This window comes from Heteronotia binoei, chromosome 14 (assembly GCF_032191835.1).
Source record: "Heteronotia binoei isolate CCM8104 ecotype False Entrance Well chromosome 14, APGP_CSIRO_Hbin_v1, whole genome shotgun sequence".
NCBI lineage: Eukaryota > Metazoa > Chordata > Lepidosauria > Squamata > Gekkonidae > Heteronotia > Heteronotia binoei.
This window is the reverse complement of record NC_083236.1, coordinates 55,081,919-55,107,931: the sequence shown is the minus strand read 5'-3', so window position 1 is coordinate 55,107,931 and position 26,013 is coordinate 55,081,919. Positions and strand designations below refer to the sequence as shown.

The 26,013-nt window shown below is 47.1% G+C and overlaps 1 protein-coding gene across 2 annotated transcripts in view; it reads left to right on the top strand.

Annotated features, from left to right (window-relative positions):
• Positions 1-26,013, top strand: part of ZNF423 (zinc finger protein 423) — a 475,743-nt gene that overhangs the window by 87,975 nt on the left and 361,755 nt on the right. The window lies entirely within an intron of this gene.

The following is a 26,013-nucleotide window of genomic DNA, read 5'->3' as shown; positions in this document are numbered from 1 at the left end:
ATTCTGAACCGTAGGAAGTTACTGTTAGGTGGATCTGTAACTGGTTGACAGATCGCGCCCAAAGAGTGCTTATGAATGGTTCCTCATCCTCTTGGAGAAGAGTGACAAGCGGAGTGCCGCAAGGATCTGTTCTGGGACCTGTTTCGTTCAACATCTTCATAAATTATTTGGATGAAGGAATAGAGGGAATTTCAACCAATGGGTTGAAATCAAAAGAGTTTCCGGCTCAACATTAAGAAGAACTTCCTGACGGTTAGAGCGGTTCCTCAGTGGAGCAGGCTTCCTCGGGAGGTGGTGGGCTCTCCTTCCTTGCAGGTTTTTAAACAGAGGCTAGATGGCCATCTGACAGCAATGAAGATCCTGTGAATTTAGGGGGAGGGATTTGTGAGTTTCCTGCATTGCGTAGGGGGTTGGACTAGATGACCCTGGAGGTCCCTTCCAACTCTGTGATTCTATGGTTCTATGTTAGGCACTGCTAAGATATCATAACCAGGGCTTTTTTTTGAGCAGGAATGCACAGGAATGTGGTTCTGGCTGGCTTGGTGTCAGGGGTGTGTGGCCTAATATGCAGATGAATTCCCATTGTTTTTTTTCCTACAAAAAAAGCCATGGTCATAGCTCTGTGAAACAATGGGGACATCAGGGTGTGTGGCCTAATATACAAAGAGGTTCCTGCCAGTTTTTTTCCCTTCAAAATAGCCCTGCTCATAACCAAACTGGACTTTGATACAGGCGGAAACCTGGTTTACTGTTGGGCTCTCGTGTGTCCCCTCTGTGGTGCCCCAGGATTGAAGACAGAACTCTTTGATCTGATTCCGGCTTGCCGCAGCGTCTGAATGCTAGTTCCTGAACAGGCTCATGTGTTTCTCTTTACCAGTTACTGAGATTCCAATCCAGAATCAAATGGTAGCTAAGAATCCTAGTTACTGCTGAGGGGGCCGCCCACCCAGTTTAATTTCCTGAGCCACTGGTGTCTACGTATTACGTGTAACTGGGGTGTGAGTTGAAGGCTTTTGTCTTCAGTCTTGGTGTAGTTCAGAGAGCCAGTTTGGTTGTAGTGGTTAAGTGCGCAGACTCTTCTGGGAGAACCGGGTTTGATTCTCCACTCCTCCACATGCAGCTGCTGGACTGGCCTTGGGTCAGCTGTAGTTCTCTCAGAGCTGCCCTTGAAAGGTGTCTGTCGTAAGGGAGGAAGGTAAAGGAGATTGTAAGTCGCTTTGAGACTCTGAGATTCAGAGTGAATGGCGGGGTATAAATCCAATATCTTCTTCTTCTTCTAGCTTAAGTGTCAGGTTAGTGTAGAGGTCTCTGACACGGTTCCTGTAGTGCTGACACCTTTCTCAGTGCCTGACAGATGGCTTTAGAAAGTTGATGGGGCCAGGTAGGGCTTTTGCTCACACTGAAGATGTGATTTTGGCATCAGGTGCCACCATAGTACTTTACCTGGATGACGTCATGCTGTGTTTAAGCAAGAAAACACTTAATATGTTCATTAATAAAGGCATCTTGTTAAGGAGGGTTTATGCCTGAAGTGTTGGAGGTATTGCTATTAGAGTTATGTATAACCTCAAGTCCTGACATTTTTGTGTTTGGTTCTGTTTCCTTTAGTCGCCATTTTGTGGTCAGTTGTGCCTCCCGTGGCAGCCATTTTGTGGTAGGCTGTGCCTCCTGTGGCAGCCATTTTGTGGTTGTACTTTGTGGAGCACACCCCTAGGTCAGAATTCCAAAGGTATCTGCAGGCTCAAATAAAGCTTAGTTGTTAGAGAGGACCTGGGAGACCTGGATATGAACCCAGGATGGATGACTGGATGACTTTGGACCACTCTCTCTCAGCCTCACTTCCTTCGCTGGCTGGTGGTGAGGCCAAAATGGAGGAGAGGAGAACCATCTATGTCATCACCCTGAGCTTCTTGAAGGAAGGGTGAGATCAAAATATGATAGGGAGGAGCCAGGGAGCACGTGACGAAAGCTAGCAGTATATCAAGTTTGTGCCCTTTGTAAACTAACTCCAGTTTGTTCATCGTATCCGAGTGCAGACTTCTAGAGAAGCAAGCAGAGGATAGTGGTTCTTAAAATGGTAGCCTGTGAGATAATCCAGTCAACTGGTTAGCAGGAAAGAGGGTAAGCCAGGCAGGTAATGAAGTGAGTCCTTTTAATGAACTGGACAGCTGATGGACTGTTGTCCCACCAATGCAGGCATGGGGGAGAGCAGTGGGCTGCCTCAGTAGGCAAAATTGGTCTGGAAGATGAAAGACCCTCCTAGTTTAGGGACCCTTCTGACCTTCAACCTCGGAGGGCCCAAGAGCACAGATCCAACAATCTCCCAAACAGGGCCGGCCTTAGGGCACATGGCACCCCAGGCAGACTTACCTTCTGCCGCCCCCCCCCCCGCCCTGCGGTGCCCCACCCCAACCCCCTCTACAGAGCTGTATCCTGCCCCACTTGAGGGCTGCGGCCCGCAGCCTGCAGGGGTGCTTCCCCAACTCCCCAGCCACCTTCCCCTCCCTTCCCCACACCAAAGGAGGGAGGAGGAGGCTGTGGAGCACAGCCCTAGGACATGGGGAGGGAGAGAAGGCCGGATTTGGCACCCCCCGCCCTGCTGTTGCCCTAGGCAAATGCCTAGTTTGTCTAATGGATGGACCGGTCCTGTTCCCAAATCTGTGTACTTCCTGTGTGACATGCAAAATGAGTAGTTGCATGTTTTCCCCTGCAGCAGAATGTGTGGGTTCTAGAGCCACATATACAGCATAGCATGCTTGGTAGAGTGCTTAGGAGCTTGCTTTGGAAAGTTATGGGTTCAGATCCCTATTGTGCCATGATGCACAACATGCGGCCTTTATCTGGATTCTCGGCCATACAATGGAGAAAACTGCAGGCGTGTTTCTCAGAGCTCCTCAAAGTGAGGGCAGGATGCATGAGCCTTGTCTTCACAATCCGTGTTTCCACAGATGTGAAGCCACAAGGAACTGGATTCTTTAGTGCAACAGGATAATTGCAGCAGAGAATAAAAATCATGACGTTCCTGCTTAATATCTTGGTAATGGCTTGTTCTCCAGAGACCCTTCTGTAACAATCCACAGTACAGTGTTTCCTCCAGGGCTTTTTTTGTAGCAGGAGCTCCTTTGCATATTAGGCCACGCACCCCTGATATAGCCAATCCTCCAAGAGCTTACAGGGCTCTTCATACAGGGCCTACTGTAAGATCCAGGAGGATTGGCTACATCAGGGGTGTGTGGCCTAATATGCAGAGGAGTTCCTGCTGTAAAAAAAATCCTGGGTCCCTCTATGTATTTCTTTATTTCATATAGGAATGTATGTCCTGCTTCTCCTTGGGTTCGAGGCAGCTTCTATTCTGTGTGGTTTTTTTTAAATCACTAAAGTCATAGCAGTTAAAACGCGATTGAGTCAGCTGTATCAATTTGTAGCCCATACACCAAAAGATTCGGAATTTTCCTATCAGTCACTTGCCTTCTTATTTAACAACCCTCCATGTCCCAAAATTGCGCAGAGCATTTGCCCTTGCCAGATGCAATACTATTCCATTAGCAGTTACCTATGATAGATATTAAAAAAATCCCACTCTCATTAAGACTCTGTATATGTAATTTAAAACAAGTTGGCTCACTGTCCCATATCCTTTATTTTCCCCTATATGATATTATAGATTCAATTTTGTCCAATATGACAGGCTACTCAGTTGCTGTAAAGGTTTGCCAACTTCTGAATGATTTGTCATCTGAAATAACTGAAAAGGTTGCTTTATTGTTGTGTTTGGTAATCAAGGATCGATTGTCCAATGTATAGCTCAGGGGTGGCCAAACTTGCTTAATGTAGGAGCCGCATAGAATAAACGTCAGATGTTTGAGAGCTGCAAGACAAGGAAGGAAGGAAGCAAGGAAGGAAGGAAGGAGATATAGGGGAGGGGAGGGAGAGGAGGAAAGAAAACAACTTTAAAAAGCATTCTCCAAGCTGCTGGCTGACTTGACTTGGAAAAGCAATTTAAAGAGACAAATTCCTTCTCCAGTCTGCCCAATGGAGCGGTGAGGCTTTGAGAGCCACACAGTATGAAGAAGATGAAGAAGATATTGGATTTATATCCCGCCCTCCACTCCGAATCTCAGAGTCTCAGAGCGGCTCACAATCTCCTTTATCTCCCTCCCCCACAACAGACACCCTGTGAGGTGGGTGGGGCTGGAGAGGGCTCTCCCAGCAGCTGCCCTTTCAAGGACAACCTCTGCCAGAGCTATGGCTGACCCCAGGCCATTCCAGCAGGTGCAAGTGGAGGAGTGGGGAATCAAACCCGGTTCTCCCAGATAAGAGTCCGTGCACTTAACCACTACACCAAACTGGCTCGTGTGAAAGAGCTCCTGGAGCCACAGTTTGGCCACCCCTGGTATAGCTGCATGTGATTGTTTTTGTTATTTCTGTATCTGTTTATCTATTTATAATCTGATATATGCCAATAAAGGCTTTTGTGTGTGTGAAACCCCCCCAAAAAAGATTGACTTCAGACTCCGAATCCAAAAACTGTCTGAAAGAACTGCTTTCATATTTGCCTGCAGAAGGATTGTGAAGAAGCTACCCAACGTGCCTCCTTGGAAAACCTCTTCCAGAGGGAAAGGATAGAGCCGAGGAGGCTCTGCCTAGCTTGGGAGGTTTGTGCCTGTCAGGCACAAGTCCTAAGTGGGTTGTGGATAAATTAAGGAGACGTGATAAACCCCCAGAATTATGATCCAGTGAGTCTCTTTTTTTTGCACAGATGGTTCTCATTTTCATTTTCAGTTTGCATACCAGCAAGGTGGTTCTCGTTTTCATTTTCCAAATAGCTGTTCCTTATCCCAGCCTACTCTTTCTTGCATTGTAAAATATTTTTCAAAAGTGGATTTGCCCTAGAAAAAAAATAGAATGCATGTTTCTAGGGTGCGTTTGGGGGGTGGGTGGGAGAGCATCTCTCTTGAGATAGCTACATCTGCAAAACCTTTTTTTTGTTGTGTACAAAGCATATCCTATTTCTTTTTCTGAGCAATAGTTTTTCCCGTATGGGCAAGCTGGGATTTTGCCCATCTTTGATGGTGAGTATTTCTTCTCTAATCCCCTGGCTGTACGGCAGAAGTCCCCTTTGTTCCTGGGGCCATCAGTGCAAGGCAAGAGAAAACTCTCTCACACAACCAGGGTTTTTTTTGAGCAGGAACACACAGGAATGCAGTTCTGGCTGGCTTGGTGTCAGGGTGTGTGGCCTAATGCAGGGATCCCCAACCCCCGGTCCATGGACCCCTGGTCCATGGACCTGTACTGGTCCGTGGCCTGTTAGCAACTGGGCCGTGAGTTGTACAATTATTTCATTATATATTACAATATAAGAAGATGACAACATTGGATTTATATCCCATCCTCTGAATCTCAGAGTGGTTTACCATCTCCTTTATCTCCTTCCCCCACAATAGACACTCTGTGAGGTGGGTGGGGCTGAGAGGGCTCTCACAGCAGCTGCCCTTTCAAAGACAACTCTGCGAGAGCTATGGCTAACCCACAGCCATTCAAGCTGCTGCAAGTGGAGGAGTGGGGAATCAAATCTGGTTCTCCCAAATAAGAGTCCGCACACTTAACCACTGCACCAAACTAATAGAAATAAAATGCACAATTGTGTCATCCCAAAACCATTGCACCCCCCACGCCCTGGTCCATGAAAACATTGCCTTCCACAAAACTGGTCCTTGGTGCAAAAAAGGAATGTACAAATGATCTATGACAGGGGTGTCGAACTCATTTATTATGAGGGCCGGATCTGACATAAATGAGACCTTGTTGGGCTGGGCTATGTTTGTCATAGAATGAAATGCCAGTGTAGCAGATATATAAACTTTATAAAGGGCACAGACAAACACAGTTAAAAGATTTTTTTTTTAAAAACTTAAAATATGCTTAAAAGATTTTATTTAACGGTTTCTGTTAACTGATGCCTCTTGTTCTGAATTATTGCATCAAAATCTGGATACAATGTCTGTGCTGTAGCAATCTTGAGTATGGTGTTCAGGTGTGTGTCTGCAAGTTGCAAACCTACTTTTGATTTATTGAACTTTGTTACAGAAATCTCATGGTCAGTGCTTTGAGCCTAAGACCCAGGGGAAAACATGAAATGGCTGGGCATTGCGAGCTTTTGTACATAAGTTGCTTCGTGTGCTGGTCAGCCAATGGAAAAAATAGAGGCTTTGCACTGTAGTTCCTGTATGATTGAGCAAGCTTGACAGAGTGCACTGTGTGCAGAAGGATGCAAGAGAGAGAAAAAAGGAAGCAGAAGGCAGTGAGTTGCTCGCAGGCCTGATAGGAGCCCTCCAGGGGCCTGATCCAGCTCGAGGGCCGCATGTTCGACACCCTTGATCTATGGGATCCACTCCACTGGCAGCCTTCAGAAGTCATGGCATGCAGCTATAGCTTTGCTGTCATGCCGAGATTCTTATTTTGCTCCTCCCCTTACATGAGAAGCTTCCAATCAAGCTCCAGTGCGCCATAACATCCGAACGCAAACACCTGGGCAAATCTGAGTTTGTTTCCTCCTCTAAATCAACATTTGAAGCTGCTGCTTAATCCCAACTCACAAAAGGAAACACCACTCCAGTTTTCAGATGTCACAGCAAGCCAGAGTCTGATTCAATCCATCCCAAACCATGAAGGCTTCAGTCACATTCCACATGCGAAGGGAGACTGAGTCGGGAGAAGCAAGGGGGAAGCAAATGGCTGCGTACAGACCAGCACTTTGGGCCGACTCAGAGATGGCTTTGAAATCAACCAGAAAAATCCTTACACACACAAACGTCTGCTGCCTGTCCTCGTCCCATTCTCCAGCCTCCAAAGTGTGGCTCAAAAAGCTGCCACTTCCAAAGTGGTAGCAAATTTTTGAGCTGAATGCCAGTCGCCTCCTCGCTGTCTGGAAGTGGAAGGACATAAGCAAGGTGCCTTGGTGGTGTGAAACCACCAAGCCACCCCAAGCTGCATCCAGCTTTTTTAAAAACAAAAAACTGTTCAGAGTGCATGTGTGCGTGTGGATGAGCGCATGTGTGGATGCACACGCGTGACTACTAAATATGTATGGGGAAAAACCCCAAACCGAGCAACGGGAATGGTGTGTGACAGCCATCTGATCGTGCCCGTGCCACCCCGTGGACGGGATGGGGATGGCTTGTGGGTGAGCACATGGAGGCTTCGGGATGGCTCTTTTTGAGCCGTCCCGATTTGGAACGCCTCCAATCTGCCCCACCTTGCCCGTCTGTTATCAGCCAATGAGTACAAGATGAAACTATATCCATATGGACTTCCCAATGACTTAAGCCCAGTGGGAAATTCTATGCCTCCAGTTCTAGAAGAAGAAACTGAGGAGCAGGAGGAAAAAAAATGGCCTCTATGGTCACACTCTAGGAATCTCCTCTAGTCTCTATGGTCTATACCACAGAGATTAGGAAAAATTTCTACAGGCACCCAGAAATGACATCACATCTTCCCTGAACACCACAGTCCTCAGGCAATGTTGCCTCGAATTCCTTGGCACGTGGCTAGGCAGTGAAGAGAACCCTATACCCATCACAAATCATGACACATCAATGCAGCTATTGACTACTTTGTGGATAGTCTCTTTTACAAGACAAGCACCACTTTGAGGATCCACTGTGACAGAACCGTGACCTAAAATGTTTTAGTAGGTCCTTTTAAAACCATGTTTTAAAATCAGGATGTGTAATTAAGATTACAGTTATGCATGACTAAAACGTAAGGTGAGATTCCAAGCAGGTGTCCCTGTAAGTAAATTTAAACCCACACTGGCAAACCGCTTGCATTTTAGTGGGAAGGAAAGCAGGACTGGTCACACCAGCTGTGCGCTAGTGCACTCTGGCAACCATTCACTCCATCCTGAAGTACACTTCTGCTGGATTTCTGCTGGACTTCTGCGGGAAAAGGAGCAACGAGACCAAAACAAGGCGAGTGGGGAGTCGGTCAGAGAGAGAGAGACAGAGAGACAGAGGGAGAAAAGCAATCTGGAAATGCAGATGATATGTACACTAAACCCTTCTTCATTTTTTAAAAAAAGAACTAAGTGATAGAATCAGTCTTTTAAAATGTTAAGTACACCTCTCTCTCTCTCTCTCTCTCTCTCTCTCTCTCTCTCTCTCTCTCTCTCTCTCTCTCTCTCTCTCTCTCTCTTGTTGAACCAAGCAGGGCCTGAAAACCAATACACAAAGGCTTTAGAAGGGTATAAGATGGAAAAGCTCTAACGAGATGGAAAAAAAAAAGCATTAAAAAGCCATAATATATAGTGGAGTAATACTGCAGAGTGGCTCTCTGTTGCGCAGTGTGTTGGTAACCGAAACCAGTCCCACAGTCCCAGCGTGCAGGACTTTCATTTATGTTCTTTTATGATCTTCCTGTTTGCATTAGCGCCGCTAAAGTGATGTAGAACTTCAATAAAGGGCGAACAGCCATGCCTCACTTTTCATTTTGCGCCCTGGCGCAAATCAACAATTTTCCTGCGTCTGCTTCCCCCACACCCCCAACATACACTACTCTGCCACCGCCATCAACCTCCTGCACAAAAAGTCCATCCAACCAAATCGGTTTTGGCCAGATGTTTTAAATTAACATAGTGCCATGTGTGCGCACATCTGTACGTCACACACATTTCTGGCCACTGAGGCTGGCTCACTCAGATTTATGGAGATGGATTCATCATGGTTCCTTGAGCATGGGGAACCGAACACCACGCCAGCGTGCATTGTGGACACAACCTGGGGTAGTGTTGTACACTTTGGGTGGGAGATTGTGGGTTAACCGCAGCATGGATGCAGAGTTACAGGTACTGCACAGTGCAACTGGGTACATTAATATTGGGTGTGCTAGTCTTTAATTTACAAAAAACCCCCAAGCTTGTAGTTGACTCCATATATAGGAATAAAAGCTCACAAGCAATGACCAGTGAAATCTCCATAGGTGGAGGAGCTATGGGTGTTTTCGCACTCACCTTCAGCCGGCGCCGCGACCCTCTTGACGACGGAGGATCTGTGCTGATTTCCCACACGAAGCGCTGGAGCAACCAGAAGAGCCGCCAATTTCCGGCGCGAAGCCCGCTCAAACGTAAATCGCCAGGAAGCAGGAAAACGCTTGAGCGGGCTTCGCGCCGGAAATTGGCGGCTCTTCTGGTTGCTCCAGCGCTTCGTGTGGGAAATCAGCACAGATCCTCCGTCGTCAAGAGGGTCGCGGCGCCGGCTGAAGGTGAGTGCGAAAACACCCTATGAGTGGACAAACTTGCTTAATGTAAGAGCCACATAGAAGTTTTAGAGCCGCAAGACATGAACCTCAGATGTTTGAGAGCAGGAAGGAAGGAGGCAAGTAGATGGGGGAGGGAGACGTGGAAAGAAAGCAACTCTAAATGCATTCTCCAAGCCAGCCGATGGGGCAGTGGAGGCTTCAAGAGCCGGATAATATGTGTGAAAGAGCCACAGTGTGGCCTCCCAACACTATAGAAATTTCGCCTTGATGCAAGGAGAATTTCCTTGGACTAGGAGAGTGTGCCACCATCAGAGGAGCAAATCCAATATGTGCAGCTTCCCTGCCAGTAAAGGGAGCAATGAGTACAGTCTTATAAGTTAGCTGGTAGCTCAAGAACATGAGCTGGCAATAGATTATAACAGGGGTGGCCAAACTTGCTTAATGTAAGAGCCACATAGAACAAACGTCAGATGTTTGAGAATCACAAGACAGGGCGGAAGGCAGGCAGGCAAATGGATGGTGGATAGGAGAGGTGGAAAGAAAGCACCGAACTGCATTCTCCAGGCTACCAGCTGGCTCGGCTTGGAGAAGTGATTTAAAGAGACAAATGCCTTCTTCAAGCTGACCAACGGGATGGTGGGGGGTCAAGAGCCACATAATATGTGTGAAAGAGCCACAGTTCTTCTCCCCCCTCCCCCAGATTAAACTGTATGAAAAGCCTGCTTGAACAGCACAGTCTTTTCTGACTTCTGAAAAGTAAGACACAGGCTGCGCCGAGCAAGCCTTGGAGAGTGATAAATGGAGTTTCACAGTAATTTGGGTAAGCGCTGAAAATGTCCGGTTCCAGGGGTTTTTTTTTTGGTAGAAAAAGCCCAGCAGGAACTCATTTGCTTAGTAGGCCACACTCCCTGATGCCAAGCCAGCCGGAGCTGTGTTCTTGTGCATTCCTGCTCAAAAAGCCTTGTCGGGTTCTGTTCAACCCCCCAATTCGGAAGACGGGAAGACAAAGAGAGGGACCTCTCCCAGTGGTCTCACTGATGGAATAGGTTTGTGATCGAGAAGGCAATTCTCAGGATATCCCGGTCTCAGGTTAGGGTTAAGTGCCTTTCTGGATCTATCCGGTCCAGAATCTTTGCAGAAATCTCAGCAACCAGCAGACCCGGAGGGGTCCATCAGAGAATGCCATTGACATTCTGCCCCTTCCTCCATTAGGGGGGATTTTGCGAAAATGGAACATAGAACTTTGATAGCAGAGGAGACGATGTGGCAGGATGCTGGCTCAGAGAAGAGCAGCCGATACAAAGGTTATGGCCAGACTGCTAATGGGAAAGGTTTTGTTTCATTGACGTACAAGTTTTCTGGGGCCAGGAAGTGTTACGCTAAAATAAACGGGGGATGAATGTCACTTTCTTGCATAATTAGCAGTTTGGTCGTCAAGTCACAGCTGACTTACGGAGGCCTGATAGGGTTTCAAGACGAGAGGCGTTCAGAGGTGGTTTTCCATTGCCCGTCTCAACTTCCTTTAGGGGAGGGTCGGTGGCTCAGTGGTAGAACATCTGCTTGGTAAGCGGAAGGTCCCAGGTTCAATCCCCGGCATCTCCAACTAAAAAGGGTCCAGGCAAGTAGGCGTGAAAAACCTCAGCTGGAGACCCTGGAGAGCCACTGCCAGTCTGAGTAGACAATACTTTGATGGACCGAGGGTCTGATTCAGTATAAGGCAGCTTCATATGTTCATATGTTTGGAGAGGGATGGTGGCTCAGTGGTAGAACATCTGCTTGGGAAGCAGAGGGTCCCAGGTTTAATCCCCGGCATCTCCAACTAAAAAGGGTCCGGGCAAGTAGGCGTGAAAAACCTCAGCTGGAGACCCTGGAGAGCCACTGCCAGTCTGAGTAGACAATACTTTGATGGACCGAGGGTCTGATTCAGTATAAGGCAGCTTCATATGTTCATATGTTTGGAGAGGGATGGTGGCTCAGTGGTAGAACATCTGCTTGGGAAGCAGAGGGTCCCAGGTTTAATCCCCGGCATCTCCAACTAAAAAGGGTCCAGGCAAATAGGTGTGAAAAACCTCAGCTTGAGACCCTGGAGAGCCGCTGCCAGTCTGAGTAGACAAGACTGACTTTGATGGACCGAGGGTCTGATTCAATATAAGGCAGCTTCATATGCTCATATATATATATTCCTCACCCTGATATTCCTTGGTGGTCATTTATCCAAATGCAAGCCAGGCCCAACCTTGCTTCGCTTCCAAGATCTGATACGATCGGGCTAGCCTGGCCTACCCAGGTCAGGATAAATACCTTCAGCAGATCGTTATGGAACACCTGGTCTGGGTGCATTTTTATTTATTTAGAAAATTTGCATGCCGCCTGGTACAGAGGTGGGTTTTTTTTTAAAACGCAGAGAAGCGTACAGAGGGGTAGAATCCATTTGGATCCAACAAGAGGAGAAGCTATCTGTTGCAAGAATGCCACTGCGAAGTTGTCTCCTCTAGTATACCGTATTTTTCGGTCCATTAGATGCTCCGGACCATTAGACGCAGGTGCCTGGCTGGGAGACAAGCGGCGAGATCGCTCCCTCTGCCCCCACCGCAAACCCAGGACTTCGCAGGGAGCGATCTCGCCGCGTGTCTCCCAGCCAGGCACGCAGGTGCAGTGGAAGCACGCCGGCGCCTGCGTGCCTGGCTGGGAGACAAGTGGCGAGATCGCTCCCTGCGAAGTGCTGGGTTTGCGATGGGGGCGGAGGGAGCGATCTCACCGCTTGTCTCCCAGCCAGGCACGCAGGCACGGGGGAAGCACGCCGCCCCCTCCACAGCCGGCGCTCGCGAAGCGCTGGGTTTGCGGAGGGGGCGGGTGCTTCCTCCGTGCCTGTCTGCCTGGCTTCAGCTGATGCTTGCAGCAAGCGCCAGGATCGCTCCCTCCGCCCTCCGATCCCGGCGCTTGCTTTAAGCATCAGCTGAAGCCAGGCAGACAGGCATGGAGGAAGCACCCACCCCCTCCGCAAACCCAGTGCTTCGCGAGCGCCGGCTGTGGAGGGGGCAGCGTGTTTTCTCCTTGCCTGTCTGCCTGGCTTCAGCTCTGATGCTTAAAGCAAGCGCTGGGATCGGAGGGCGGAGGGAGCGATCCTGGCGCTTGCTGTAAGCGTCAGAGCTGGAGCCAGGCAGGCAGGCTCGGGGGAAGCACCGGGATCAGAGGCGGAGGCAGCGGATCCCCCCCCTGGAGGAAGGTACGTACCTTCACTCCATAAGACGCACACACTTTTCCCCCCATTTTTTTTGGGGGGGGGAGTGCGTCTTATGGTGCGAAAAATACGGCACTTTGGCTCAGCTGTAGTGTTCAGTGCAGCTCTAGTCTCAGGGCTGGCCCTGGACTGTCTAGCACCCTAGGCAAGGCTAACTTCTCCCCCTCCCCCCCACACTCACTGATAACATCACCGAGTCACATGGAGGCGCCTCATTCGGTGCCCCCAGAAGGCCAGTGCCCTGAGCAGTCGCCTAGCTTGTCTAGTGGCGGGGCCGCTAATGCAACCTCTACCCAACGGAAACCTTGTCTAGGCCAGTGTTTTCCAGCCTGTCTCCTTGGAGTCTGTTTCTTTCCCCCCATTTGTTCACAGTGGACTGCAGCGGTGGTAGTCTTCGGCTCGGAGAGAGAGTTTATAAAATCTGGCCTTCTAGAGTTTACAGTCTCAGCAGGACTGGAAAAGCATTCTTGCTTGCTGCTATTCGTGTGGCTTTAAAGAAGATGACCACACTGAAAAAGGTCTGCTGGGCCCAGTCTCTTGTTCCTTGTATGTACTTCTGCAGTGCGATTATGCAGTGTTGACTGTTGGAGGCAGAAGTATGTCCAGGGGAGCCATTCGATGGGAGGAATTCCACATCTGACTGCCTGTGTTTGGGGCTAGGTGGCTAGTTCTTAAAGGCTGGGATGGGGCAGACATCGGGGCTGGCAGTAGCGTGTCCTGAGGTGTGGCACCTGCCAGGGCCCAGATCTTCTGGGAGGGGGCTCTGCTGTCAACCCTCCCCCCCAAAAAAAATCCTCTGCCAACTGTCTGTACCCAGACTCCCTTGCCCATAGTCATGGAGGAAGGGCACGTAGGTAGTGCACAAAGGCAGCCCTCCTGGTAACAACGACAGTGGAACTCCTAGCTGCATATCCCAGCCAACGCTGTCAGGGAAAGAAGAAGAAGAAGATGATATTGGATTTACACCCTGCCCTTTACATGAAGGAACCCTGGAAGCATCACAGATACAGTGACTGGCCTGCTCAGCTCTTCTGGCTCTGGCTGCCGCTAATGATGCTTTGTTGGCTCAGCCATGGGAAAAAAAGAGGGGGGAAAGCAGGTTGTGCCCCCGAGGGCACCTTGGAAGTCAGGGGGCAGTGCCCCCACAGTCTGTCCATGGCTATGGGCCTGGTTGGACTAGATGGCCCTGGAAGTCCCTTCCAACTCTGTGGTTCTATAATTCTCCCGGCATCGCATCTCCACTGCTCTCCACCTTCCCTTAACTCCATCTCCCCCAGTCACTGTCCCCAAATATCCAGCAATGTCCCGAGTCCATAGTTGGCAGCTCTGCACAGGCATGGCCACAGGTGCGAATCCCAGCTTGTTGTAAAACAGAAGCATCCATTCACCCTATGGTAGCAATATCTTTGGAAGGTACAAATTAGCGGTTAAATTAGTATGAAATGCTCTCAATGTACATCACTGTTTTGCAACATACTCTCAAACAGTGAGCCTTTAAGACCTTGCTATGGTAGGGTTGCCAGGTCCAATTCAAGAAATACCTGGGGACTTGGGGGTGGAGCCAGGAGCAAGGGTGTGACAAATATTACTGAACTCCAAAGGGAGTTCTGGCCATCGCATTTAAAGGGACTGCACGCCTTGTAAATGCCTTCCCTCCATTGAAAATAATGAAGGATAGGGGCACCTTCTTTGGGGGCTCATAGAATCGGGCCCCCTAGTCCAATTTATTTGAAACTTGGAGGGTGTTTTGAAAAGAGGCACTAGATGCCATGCTGCAAATTTGGTGCCTCTACCTCAAAAAACAGCCCCCCCCCAAGAGCCCCAGATACTCGATCAATTATCCATTATACCCTATGGGAATCGGCCTCTATAGGGAATAATGGAGTGCCCAGCAGACATCCCCCCCACTTTCTGGTGACCCTGAAGCTTGGTGAGGGCCTCCAAACTGGGGAATCTCTTGCCCCTGCCTGGGAATTGGCAAACATATGCTATGGTAACATTGGTATTTCAGTGTTTTTGGTGAACAGCCTGTGTTTAAGCAAAACATGGTTTTAATTTGAAGGAACAAAATGCTTTTGTGTGTGTTTGTGTTTGCCGACTCCTAGATACTTGCTTTCCTCTTTAGTAGCTCAGGAACCTTTTTTTCTGTTTTGTTTAAATACAACACCATGTATCTGTTTGTCCCAGAGGGCGCGCACGATAGAGCATGTCTTCATCCAGACTTTTCTCTGTTAACAGGGCTACGACGCGTGTAGGTTTGTAATGATTTCTGCCCACATTTGATGTGTGTCTCCAGCAAACCAGGGGAGGAACGGTGCAGAGACGCTTCTGGAAGGGAAGCATTTGCAGGTCAGGGTTTGCGAAAAGGTTATTTTTTGTTCCCCCTGCAGCTCCTAAGTTAAAAAGAAAATAAGATTTAATAGTTTGCCTGGCCAGCCTACTGCTTTGCAGTGCTATAGGGCTGTTGCAATATATCACTGGTGCATTATCTTGAGAGGCAGCAAGGGACATGTTAAAGAAGCAAGAAGTCTTACTAAATGTATAGAGAATTTAAGGCATTTTTAAAGACTTACGGGAAGTTTTATTTATATATTATATATAAAGATTGGTTTGTTGAGGGGGGGAGTTTCTTATTAGCCACACTAGGTATCCTTGGACAAAGTTCAGGGCAATTATTGAAGCTTCTTAAGGTTTATAATTTATGAACATTGGAGTGCTTTTCTTTTGGCATGCACAGAATTACAATATTACTGACTCTTTTTTAGAGTAAATGGGGGGGGTGTTGCCAGGCCAGCTCCAGTTTGGGCAGTTCCTGGAGATCTGAGGGCAATTCCTGTGGAAAGTGGAGTCTGGGGATGTGATGATGTCATAGAGCCCCCCTCCCCCCCAGAGCTGCCATTTCCTCCAGGGAAACAGATCATATAATCTGGAGATGAGTTATAATTCCTGGAGAACTTCAGGTCCCACCTTGAGATTGGCAACCCCAATTCTAAACCGGATGTCTGTCTGTCTGTCTGTCTGTCTGTCTGTCTGTCTGTCTGTCTGTCTGTCTGTCTGTCTGTCTGTCTGTCTGTCTGTCTATCTATCTATCTATCTATCTATCTATCTATCTATCTATCTATCTATCTATCTATCTATCTATCTATCTATCTATCTATCTATCTATCTATCATCCGTTCATTTGACTGAGGTCTCTTGAAAAGCCCTGACATGGATAGCCCACCCAGGCTAGCCCAATCTTGTCAGCTCCCAGAAGCTAAGAAGGGTTTGCCGTGGTTGGTGTGGTGGGAAACCACCAAGGAACTCCATGGTTGCTAAGCGGAGGCAGGCAGTGACAAACCACTTCAGTGTGTCTCTTGTCTTGAAAATCCTGGAAGGCCACCATGAGTCAGCTGCAACTTGATGACACTTTTCACCGCCATCTTTTGAAGACCCTTCCTGCAAACAAATGCTAATTGCTTCCAAGGCCTTTGGTTGTAGCTGCTATGTGATGAAACAGGGGTAGCCAAACTGAAGCTCAGGAGCCACATGCAGGTCCTTCACGCATATTGTGTAGCTCCTGGAGGTTGAGAAGAAACTTAATGCAGGTTTGCCCTAAAGTAAGCGCGCTTAGCATCAGGACCTCAGTCAGCCTTTGAGCACTGATCCATAGGTAGGTGACTATTTCTGCTGTGTTTGAAGTGGAGGAGGAGATGCAAATAGGCAGGCTTGCAAGCTCTTCTCCACCACCACAGATGCTGCCCATAGATCTAATATAAATAATCGTTTTTCTATTTCTGGGGAGAGCCTAATCTGGCACACACACCCAGCCCGCCGCCCTAGGCAAATGCATAGGTCCAGGGCTTTTTTGTAGAAAAAGTCCAGCAGGAACTCAGTAGCGTATTAGACCACATTCCCTAATATTAGGATATTAAGTCATACACTCATTAGCATATTAGGCCACACCATCTGGGATAATCAAGTGCAAACTGAACTGTGACAGTAAGTTTTCCAGGCCCTGCAGCAATTCTGGCCGGCCAGCCAGGCCCCAGGGAGGCTGCCACACAGTACATCTGGGTCCTGTGATCCATGCCTGGCCTTGGGAAGGGTGCTGTACAGTGCGGCTGTGCCTCATGATCCTCGCTGGCCAGCCAGGCCCCAGGGAGGCTGCCACATGGCTCGGTTCAGCCCAGCAATCCCCGAGGGCCACACCAAGTGACCTTGAAGGCCGCATACAGCCCTTGGGGTGGAGGTTTCCCACCCCTGTTTAAGATCAACCAAGTTTTATTTAGAACATAAGCTTTCGTGTGCTCTCTAAGCACACTTCATCAGACAATGGGATCAGGTATTGTGCTCACATTCTAAATAAAACTTGGTTGGTCTTAAAGGTGCGCTTGACTTCTGCTTTGTTCAACTGCTTCAGACCAACATAGCTGCCCAACTGGATCTATCTTGTAGGAACTGTATTTACTAACCTTGGTGTCAAGACAAAGAAAGATGCATAAGGATTCAAAATGCGGTCAGTGATTTATATGGTACATGTATGTTTCCTTCTCCCACTGATGCCAAAAAATAATTCCCTAACCTTTCCCTGTGCTGGTTTTATGGGGACTATTATTCCCATCTTTTTTTTTAAAAGTCTTCTTCTAGCATAGCTGTGTTGCAAAGTGCATACATATGTATTTTATCTTTCTGTGCAAAGAAAGTATTAAGAGTTTTAATAAAGACATGTGAGTAATATTTGTTTGTGTCTTGCAGAGCTCAAACCTCTGACTTTTATTGTATGTGTCTGTTACATTAAACATGTTTGGCCACTCCTGTGATAAAACAACTTACTGGAGGAAGTTAGAAAAGTCCTGTCTTCCTGTCCATCCATGAACTATGCTGGACAGAACCACTCCAGAGGATCTTTGTAAAATTTAGGATGCTTTTTCTCATCTAGCTTTGTAGATGCTTCCTCATTGCTTATTAGTTGAATGTTCTTACTTTTTAAACTTTTTAAACCAATTTGTTAGAGTCAGATATTTTGTTTTGTGGTTGGTGGTTGTGATCTGTGTTGAGTTGTCTTGAGGAAAGTTGACTACAAATGCTTTCAGTTACGTTGTGTTAAAGCACACCATCATGTGAGTGGGGGAAAACAGGGAAGGGTACTTCTGTGTGTCTTCACATTTGTTAATTGTCTTTTCTTTCACCGCTGTGGCAAGCATTCCGGCAGTTGTATTGTTTCACATGCTTTGTACTTCTGGATATACCTGTTGATCTAAAAAATAAGTTGTTAGTTTGGGAAACTGTTATTTGATGCACCCTTGAATTAAATCTTCGTCCAGTGCTCTGTCTGCCAATCCACATTGGTTTAAGATTGAAGCAATGACCCCTTTTCTCAAAATGAACCCCAGCTGTTCTTTATCTGTTAAAATACCGGTAGATCCATTCATAGCTCTTGCAGCATCTAGTCAAGTTTGATTGAGAGCAGCTGTCCTAATGTCACTGTGCAAGCTAGATATTCCTCTCCCCCCTTTAAAAAAATTTTGTGTGTAGGACTTTTAACTGGCATTGCAGTTCTATTTGTCCTTGTTTCAATTCTCAGTTTTCTATTTTGCTTCCCTGTTTTGCTGTTCATTAAACCCGGCTTAGTTTCCACCCCCTTGCTAATTACCGAGCTAATGAATCCACAAAATGTGATGCAGTATTTTAATGCTCAGATGAGGGGAATCTTTCCTCCCTGTTACCGAACCGTAGAAGAGGCTCCCAATTCAATATTAAGACACCTGTAATCTTCTACCAGGTTTGTGACCGTGTTCCCTAGGGTTCTAGCCAGCTGAAGAGTTTTTAATAACTGGAAAAGATGACTTTACTAATAATGCAAGATTTTAAAGATGCAGTAAAACCTACATCTGGAGAAAGAATGAACAGTTCATTTGGCTCCTAGGCAGCTGGATTTCTCAATGAACAGGGAAAGTTATGCAGATCTGTGATTAATGGAACTTGGAAAGCTTCTCTTAGGGAAACCTGATGTCCATTCTGATTTTGAGAAGCGCTTCACTTCAACAGATGTTACCACCACCTGAAGCTCTGGTACACACATAAGAACATAAGAGTAAAGCCATGTTGGATCAGGCCAATGGCCCATCCAGTCCAACACTCTGTGTCACACAGTGGCCAAAAAAACCCAAGTACCATCAGGAGGCCCACCAGTGGGGCTAGAAGTCCTTCCCCCGTGCCCCCCCCCCACACAAAGAATACAGAGCATCACTGCCCCAGACAGAGACCGATTTCGGGGTGGAGAGCCCTTTTGCTACTTTGCTCCGTTTTCGCACAAGTTGCCCCAGAGCTGCGAGTTGGCGCACCGCTATTCCGCAGCAAGCGGGATAAGCTGACAAATGGTTTCTGCTTGCTGCAGAATAGCAATGTACCAAATCGCAGCTCTGGGGCAACTTGTGCGAAAATGGAGCAAAGCCCCAGTAGCAAAAGAGCTCTCCACCACAGAACAAGTATAGTGCGAAATCGGTCAGAGAGTTCTAACAATACGCTGTGGCTAATAGCCACTGATGGACCTCTGCTCCATATGCTTATCCAGTTCCTTCTTGAAGCTGTCTATGCTTGTAGCTGCCACCACCTCCTGTGGCAGTGAATTCCACGTGTTAATCACCCATTGAGTGAAGAAGGACTTCCTTTTATCCGTTCTAACCCGACTGTTCTAACACCTGATGCTCCATATACAAAAGCTACTCTGTTCTCCTTTGAATTGTGGAATGCATTGCATATACCACCAGAAAACAGAACCGATGTGTTGGATCCAGAGTTTCCTTTTCTCTTGTGGAAGTTATCCTTCCGGTCCATCTGTTCATCAGAGCCTCCCACAAGTGGAAGGATATATTCTTGAATCCAGTCCACCTCATGCATGAACACGTGTGAAACTGCCTTATATGAAATCAGACCACTAGTCCTTTGAAGTCAGTACTGTGTACTCAGACCGGCAGTGGCTCTCCAAGCTCCTAGGATGATCTACAGCCTCATCCTTTTTACTGGAAATGCCGTGGATCAAGCTCAAGACTTTCTGCTTACAAAGCAGAAGCTCTTCCACTGAGTCACAACTCTTTCCTTATTTGCATCCAACCAAGAAGAGATAATAAGAGACACGTGTTTGCGAAGACCAGAAGTCTAGGTATTTTTTTAGTTAGATATGGAAACCCATACAGGAGAGCCAGTTTGGTGTAGTGGTTAAGTGTGCAGACTCTTATTTAGGAGAACAGGGTTTGATTCCCCACTCCTCTATTTGCACCTGCTGGAATGGCCTTGGGTAGCCATAGCTATTGCAAGACTTGTCCTTGAAAGGGCAGCTGTTATGAGAGTCCTCTCAGCCCCACCCACCTCACAGGGTGTCTGTTGTGTGGGAGGAAGATAAAGGAGATTGTGAGCCGCTCTGAGTGGAGGGCGGAATATAAATCCAATGTCGTCTTCTTTCACCTGAGTAAAAAGTACGTTGTTTACCTCCCCTGAAAAGCTCCAAAGGTTTTTCTGAAGAACAGAACGGATGGAGTCTAATGAGATAGCTTTAACTTGGATTAACTGTAACTTAGCTTTAGAGATCATGTTTGTCCAAACCGGTTGCACTGATGTGCCAAATTTGGTGCTTGTTTATGGAAATCCATGCATGGTCTGCTCCCTTTTTAGGAACTTGTAAGGTTGGCTTTCTTCTGGTGGAGTGTCTCAAACACTCTGGGCATGGAGCTAAGATCTGTGAAACATCTGGCTGTGAGAACTGACGTGTTGCCTGCCAAGAAGCCCAGATGCATTTGGTGATATTAAGGTTTGTTTGTGCCCTGGGCATCTGTCTATTGAGGCGCTGTGCACTTGAAAGAGACCTCAGATGAACATGTATTTTTCCCTTAGAAAGACATTGGTGGGTAGCCAGAAGCCTCCAGCTCTGCGGAGCCCACCAGTGGAGTTACACCAGAGGCAGAAGAGCACCTGGCTTGGCTTCCAGTGTATGAAAGACCTCTAGCCCTGGAAGAAGGGCCTATGGAGCTTATGATCAAGCACGTGATTCTTGAAGCTTAGATCTATCAGTGGCTGTTAGCCATGGTGACTAAAGGGATGCTTGACATTCAGAGACAGTGCATTTCTGAATACTAGTGTCAAGAGAACATCAAGGGAAGGCCTTGGCCTGTAAGCCCTGTAGTTGGCTCTCCAGAGAACATAAGAACATAAGAGAAGCCATGTTGGATCAGGCCAATGGCCCATCCAGTCCAACACTCTGTGTCACACAGTGGCCAAAAATTTTATATCTATCTATCTATCTATCTATCTATCTATCTATCTATCTATCTATCTATCTATCTATCTATCTATCTATCTATCATCTATCTACACACACACACACACAGACACACACACATATATACACACTGTGGCTAATAGCCACTGATGGACCTCTGCTCCATATTTTTATCTAACCCCGTCTTGAAGCTGTCTATGCTTGTAGCCACCACCACCTCCTGTGGCAGTGAATTCCACATATTAATCACCCTTTGGGTGAAGAACTACTTCCTTTTATCCGTTTTAACCTGACTGCTCAGCAATTTCATCGAATGCCCAAGAGTTCTTGTATTGTGAGAAAGGGATAAAAGTACTTTTTTTACTGCCTTCTCTATCCCATGCATAATCTTGTAAACCTCTATAATGTCATCCCTTACTTGTCGTTTCTCCAAGCTAAAGAGCCCCAAGCGTTTTAACTTTTCTTCATAGGGAAAGTGTTCCAAACCTTTAATCATTTTAGTTGCCCTTTTCTGGACTTTTTTCAATGCTATAATATCCTTTTTGAGGTGCGGTGACCACAATTGCACACAGTATTCCAAATGAGACCGCACCATCAATTTATACAGGGGCATTATGATACTGGCTGATTTGTTTTCAATTCCCTTCCTAATAATTCCCAACATGGCGTTGGCCTTTTTTATTCCAATCGCACACTGTCTTGACATTTTCAGTGAGTTATCTACCACGACCCCAAGATCTCTATCTTGGTCAGTCTCTGCCAGTTCACACCCCATCAACTTGTATTTGTAGCTGGGATTCTTGGCCCCAATGTGCATTACTTTGCACTTGGTCACATTGAACCTCATCTGCCACGTTGACGCCCACTCACCCAGCCTCAACAGATCCCTTTGGAGTGCCTCACAATCCTCTCTGGTTCTCACTACCCTGAACAATTTAGCGTCATCTGCAAACTTGGCCACTTCACTGCTCACTCCCAACTCCAAATCATTTATGAACAAGTTAAAGAGCATGGAACCCAGTACTGAGCCCTGCGGCACCCCACTGCTTACCGTCCTCCACTGCGAAGACTGCCCATTTATACTCACTCTCTGCTTCCTATTAATTAGTCAGTTTTTGATCCACAAGAGGACCTGTCCGTTTACTCCATGATTCTCGAGCTTGCTAAAAAGTCTTTGATGACGAACTTTATCAAAAGCTTTCTGGAAGTCAAGGTAAACAACATCTATTGGGTCCCCTTTGTCCACATGTTTGTTCACCCCCTCAAAGAAATGTAACAGGTTAGTGAGGCAAGATCTTCCCTTACAGATCCCATGCTGAGTCTTCCTCAATAACTCGTGTTCATCAATGTGCCTACTCATTCTGTCCTTGATAGTGGTCTCTACCAACTTTCCGGGTATTGAAGTCAGAATGACTGGCCTGTAATTTCTCGGATCTCCCCTGGAACCCTTTTTATGAACATATGAAGCTGTCTTATACTGAATCAGACCCTAGGTCCATCAAAGTCAGTATTGTCTTCTCAGACTGGCAGCGGCTCTCCAGGGTCTCAAGCTGAGGTTTTTCACACCTATTTGCCTGGACCCTTTTTTGGAGATGCCAGGGATTGAACCTGGGACCTTCTGCTTCCCAAGCAGATGCTCTACCACTGAGCCACTGTCCCTCCCCATTTTTAAAGATGGGGGTGACATTTGCTACCTTCCAGTCCTCAGGAACGGTGGCAGATATCAATGAAAGCTTACATATTGTTGTCAGGAGATCCACAAGTTCAGCTTTGAGTTCTTTCAGAACTCTTGGATGTATGCCATCCGGACCTGATGACTTATTAGATTTTAATTCGTCAGTCAGTCATAGGACCTCCTCTCTTGTCACCCCAATCTGACTCAGGTCTTTCAACACCCCTTCCAAAATAAGTGGTTCTGGAGCGGGCAAACACTTCTCATCTTACACAGTGAAGACGGAGGCAAAAAATGCATTTAGCTTCTCAGCCATTTCCCTATCCTCCTTCAGTAATCCTTTTACCCTTTGGTCATCCAAGGGCCCCACTGCCTCCCTGACTGGTTTCCTGCTTCTAATATATTTGAAGAAATTTTTATTGTTGGTCTTTATTTTTTTTGCAATATGCTCCTCATAGTCCCTTTTTGTCTGCCTAATCACAGTCTTGCATTTGATTTGCCACAGCCTGTGAGATTTTATTAATCTCACTTGAACTAGCTTTCCATCGCTTAAAGGAGTCCTTCTTACCTTTTACAGCTTCCATTATTTTGTTTGTTAACCATGCAGGCCTTTTCTTATACCTGTTTGTGCCTTTCCTAACTTGTGGTATATATTTTATCTGAGCTTCTAGGACTGTAGTTTTGAATAACCTCCAAGCTTCCCCAAGGGTTTTGACTGTATTTACCTTTCCTTTCAATTTCCTCTTCACATGCCTCCTCATCTCAGAGAATTTACCCCTTTTAAAGTTAAACATGGTTGTGCTGGTCTTTTGGGGCAACTCCCTATTTATACAAATGGTGAAATCAATAACGTTATGGTCACTGCTCCCAAGCGGTGCGATCACTTTTACATCTCTCACCAAGTCTTGGGCATTACTTAGGACCAAATCCAGGATCGCCCCACCCCTGGTAGGTTCTGTGACTATCTGCTCCATAGCACAGTCATTGAGAGCATCTAGAAACTCAATCTCTTTCTCTCGACCTGAACGCATATTGACCCAATCAATCTGCGGGTAGTTAGAATCACCAGTTACGACACAGTTTTTACATTTAGCCGCTATCTTTAATCCTTCCATCATATTATAATCGTCGTCTATCTTTTCATTTGGTGGGCGATAACAAAATTCCCATTGTTAAATTTCCTTTTGGGCCCTCTGTTTCGACCCAAAGCATTTCTAGAAGGGAATCTAATTCTCTGACCTCAGTCTTACTGGACTGCATACCCTCTCTGACATAGAGCCACCCCACCTCCAACCCTTCCCTCCCTATCCTTCCAATATAACTTATATCCAGGAATCACTGTGTCCCACTGATTCTCCTCATTCCACCAAGTTTCTGAAATTCCCACAATGTCTAAGTTTTCCCCCAACACTAAACATTCCAACTGATCAATTTTACTTTGAACGCTTCTAGCATTTGTATACAAACATCTATAATTTCCCAGGCAAGTTAGACCCTCAACCTTCCTCCTGCCGCTTCGAGACTTTGGCAGACACTCCATATTGTTTGTCACCATCTCAGTGGACAACTCTGATCCATTACCCGGTAGAAAAGTAAGAGCTAACCCTTCATCTCTTTGAGATGAGTCCTCCCGAACCAGAGACATTTCATCTCCTGTTGGCTTTCCCCCAAGATTTAGTTTAAAAACTGCTCTGCCACCTTTTTGATTTTAAGCGCCAGCAGCTTGGTTCCATCTGGGGAGAAGTGGAGACTGTCTCTTTTGTACAGCTCCCGCTTGTTCCAGAAAGCATCCCAGTGCCTAACAAACTTAAACCCTTCCTCCCTACACCATCATCTCACCCACACGTTTAGACTTCTAATTTGTGCCTGTCTCTCCAGTCCCGCATGTGGAACAGGTAGCACTTCTGAGAAGGCTACCTTGGAGTCCTGGCCTTAAGTCTCCTGCCCAGCAGCCTAAATTTTTCCTCCAGGACCTCACAACTGCCTTTCTCCACATTGTTGGTGCCAACATGCACCACGACCACTGGCTCCTTCCCAGCACTGTCTATCAGCCTATCTACAACACACATAATGTCCACTACCTTCGCACCAGGCAGGCAAGTCACCATACGGTCAGTACGCGGTTTTGCTACCCAGCTGTCTACTTGCCTAAGGATTGAATCACCAACTACCAAGACCCCTCCCCTCCCTGCCCAGGGATGGTTTCTTGGCGTGAAAGGATACCCGCTCACCAACTGAAGAAGAGGTCCTTACTGAGGGCGCATTCCCCTTATCCTCAGCCCGGTGCCCTGTTCCCTCTTGACCCTCATGCTCCCTGGCAGCAACGGGGTTGCCACATTTAGAGTGGGTCTCATCTAATACATCCCTGAGAGTCTTCTCCGAGTGCCTAACTGACTGTTTCTGCTTCTCCAGGTCAGTCACCTCGTCCTCAAGGGTACGAACTCATTCCCTGAGGACTAGGAGCTCCTTGCATCGAGCACACATCCAAGACTTCTGTCCTGTGGGCAGATAGTCATACATGTGACACTCAGTGCAAAACACTGGAAAGCCCCCACCCCCTGCTGGCATTCTACCTTCATGATAGCTTTTTAAAAAATATACAGTCCCCTTTTAAATCCTGATTGTTTATGTGGCTCCCCTTCTGGAGGGTCAACTTACCTTATTGGGAACACAAGGAATCTTACAGAGCCCCCAGGCTAAGAGCCACAGGCCAAGAGCTTTTTCTGGCAAGGTGCAGCTTAATAATTAAAAGAGGGTGGGGATTATCCACTCCTAATCAATCAGCAACAATCATCTTCAATCACCTTCAGCCCACTCAAACCAAACAGACAGCAGTTCCCCAGCAACCACAAACTCAGAATTTTCAGCAGTCACACAAACTCAGAAATTCTCAGCAACTTCCCCAGCTGCTTAGAGAGCCAAACCTCACCCTTATAGCACTTATTCTCTGCTCTCTCTCAGAGCTCTCTGAAATAACTGGTTGGCTGCTGTGTGATATGAAGATGAAGAAGAAAACCACAGATTTATACCCCACCCTTCTCTCTGAATCAGAGTCTCAGAGTGGCTTACAATCTCCTTTATCTTCTTCCCCCACAACAGACACCCTGTGAGGTGGGCGGGGCTGAGAGGGCTCTCAGAGCAGCTGCCCTTACAAGAACAACTCCTGCGAGAGCTGTGGTTTACCCAAGGCCATTCCAGCAGCTGCAAGTGGAGGAGTGGGGAATCAAACTCGGTTCTCCCAGATAAGAGGCTGCACACTTCACCACCACACCAAACTGGCTGGACAGGATGCTGGACTAGATGGCCGTCATGGCCCACTGATCTGAAGCAGCAGGGCTCTTCTTATGTTCTTGTGAACCTGCCTAAAGGGGATCCTATGTTGGCCTCTGGATATGGTTCGAGAATGAATGGCGGAACAGTCAAGCTGAGGATAAGATAGTATGGTTCTTCTGTGGGAGATCTTCTGGGAATCAGTGGTATGAAGGGGAGAGGGGAAAAGTTTAATGGGTTACATGTTGATGAAGTTTTCCTGTCATAGGGAGTAAAGAACAAGTCTTTCCAATGGGGTAAAATACCTTATTGGCATAT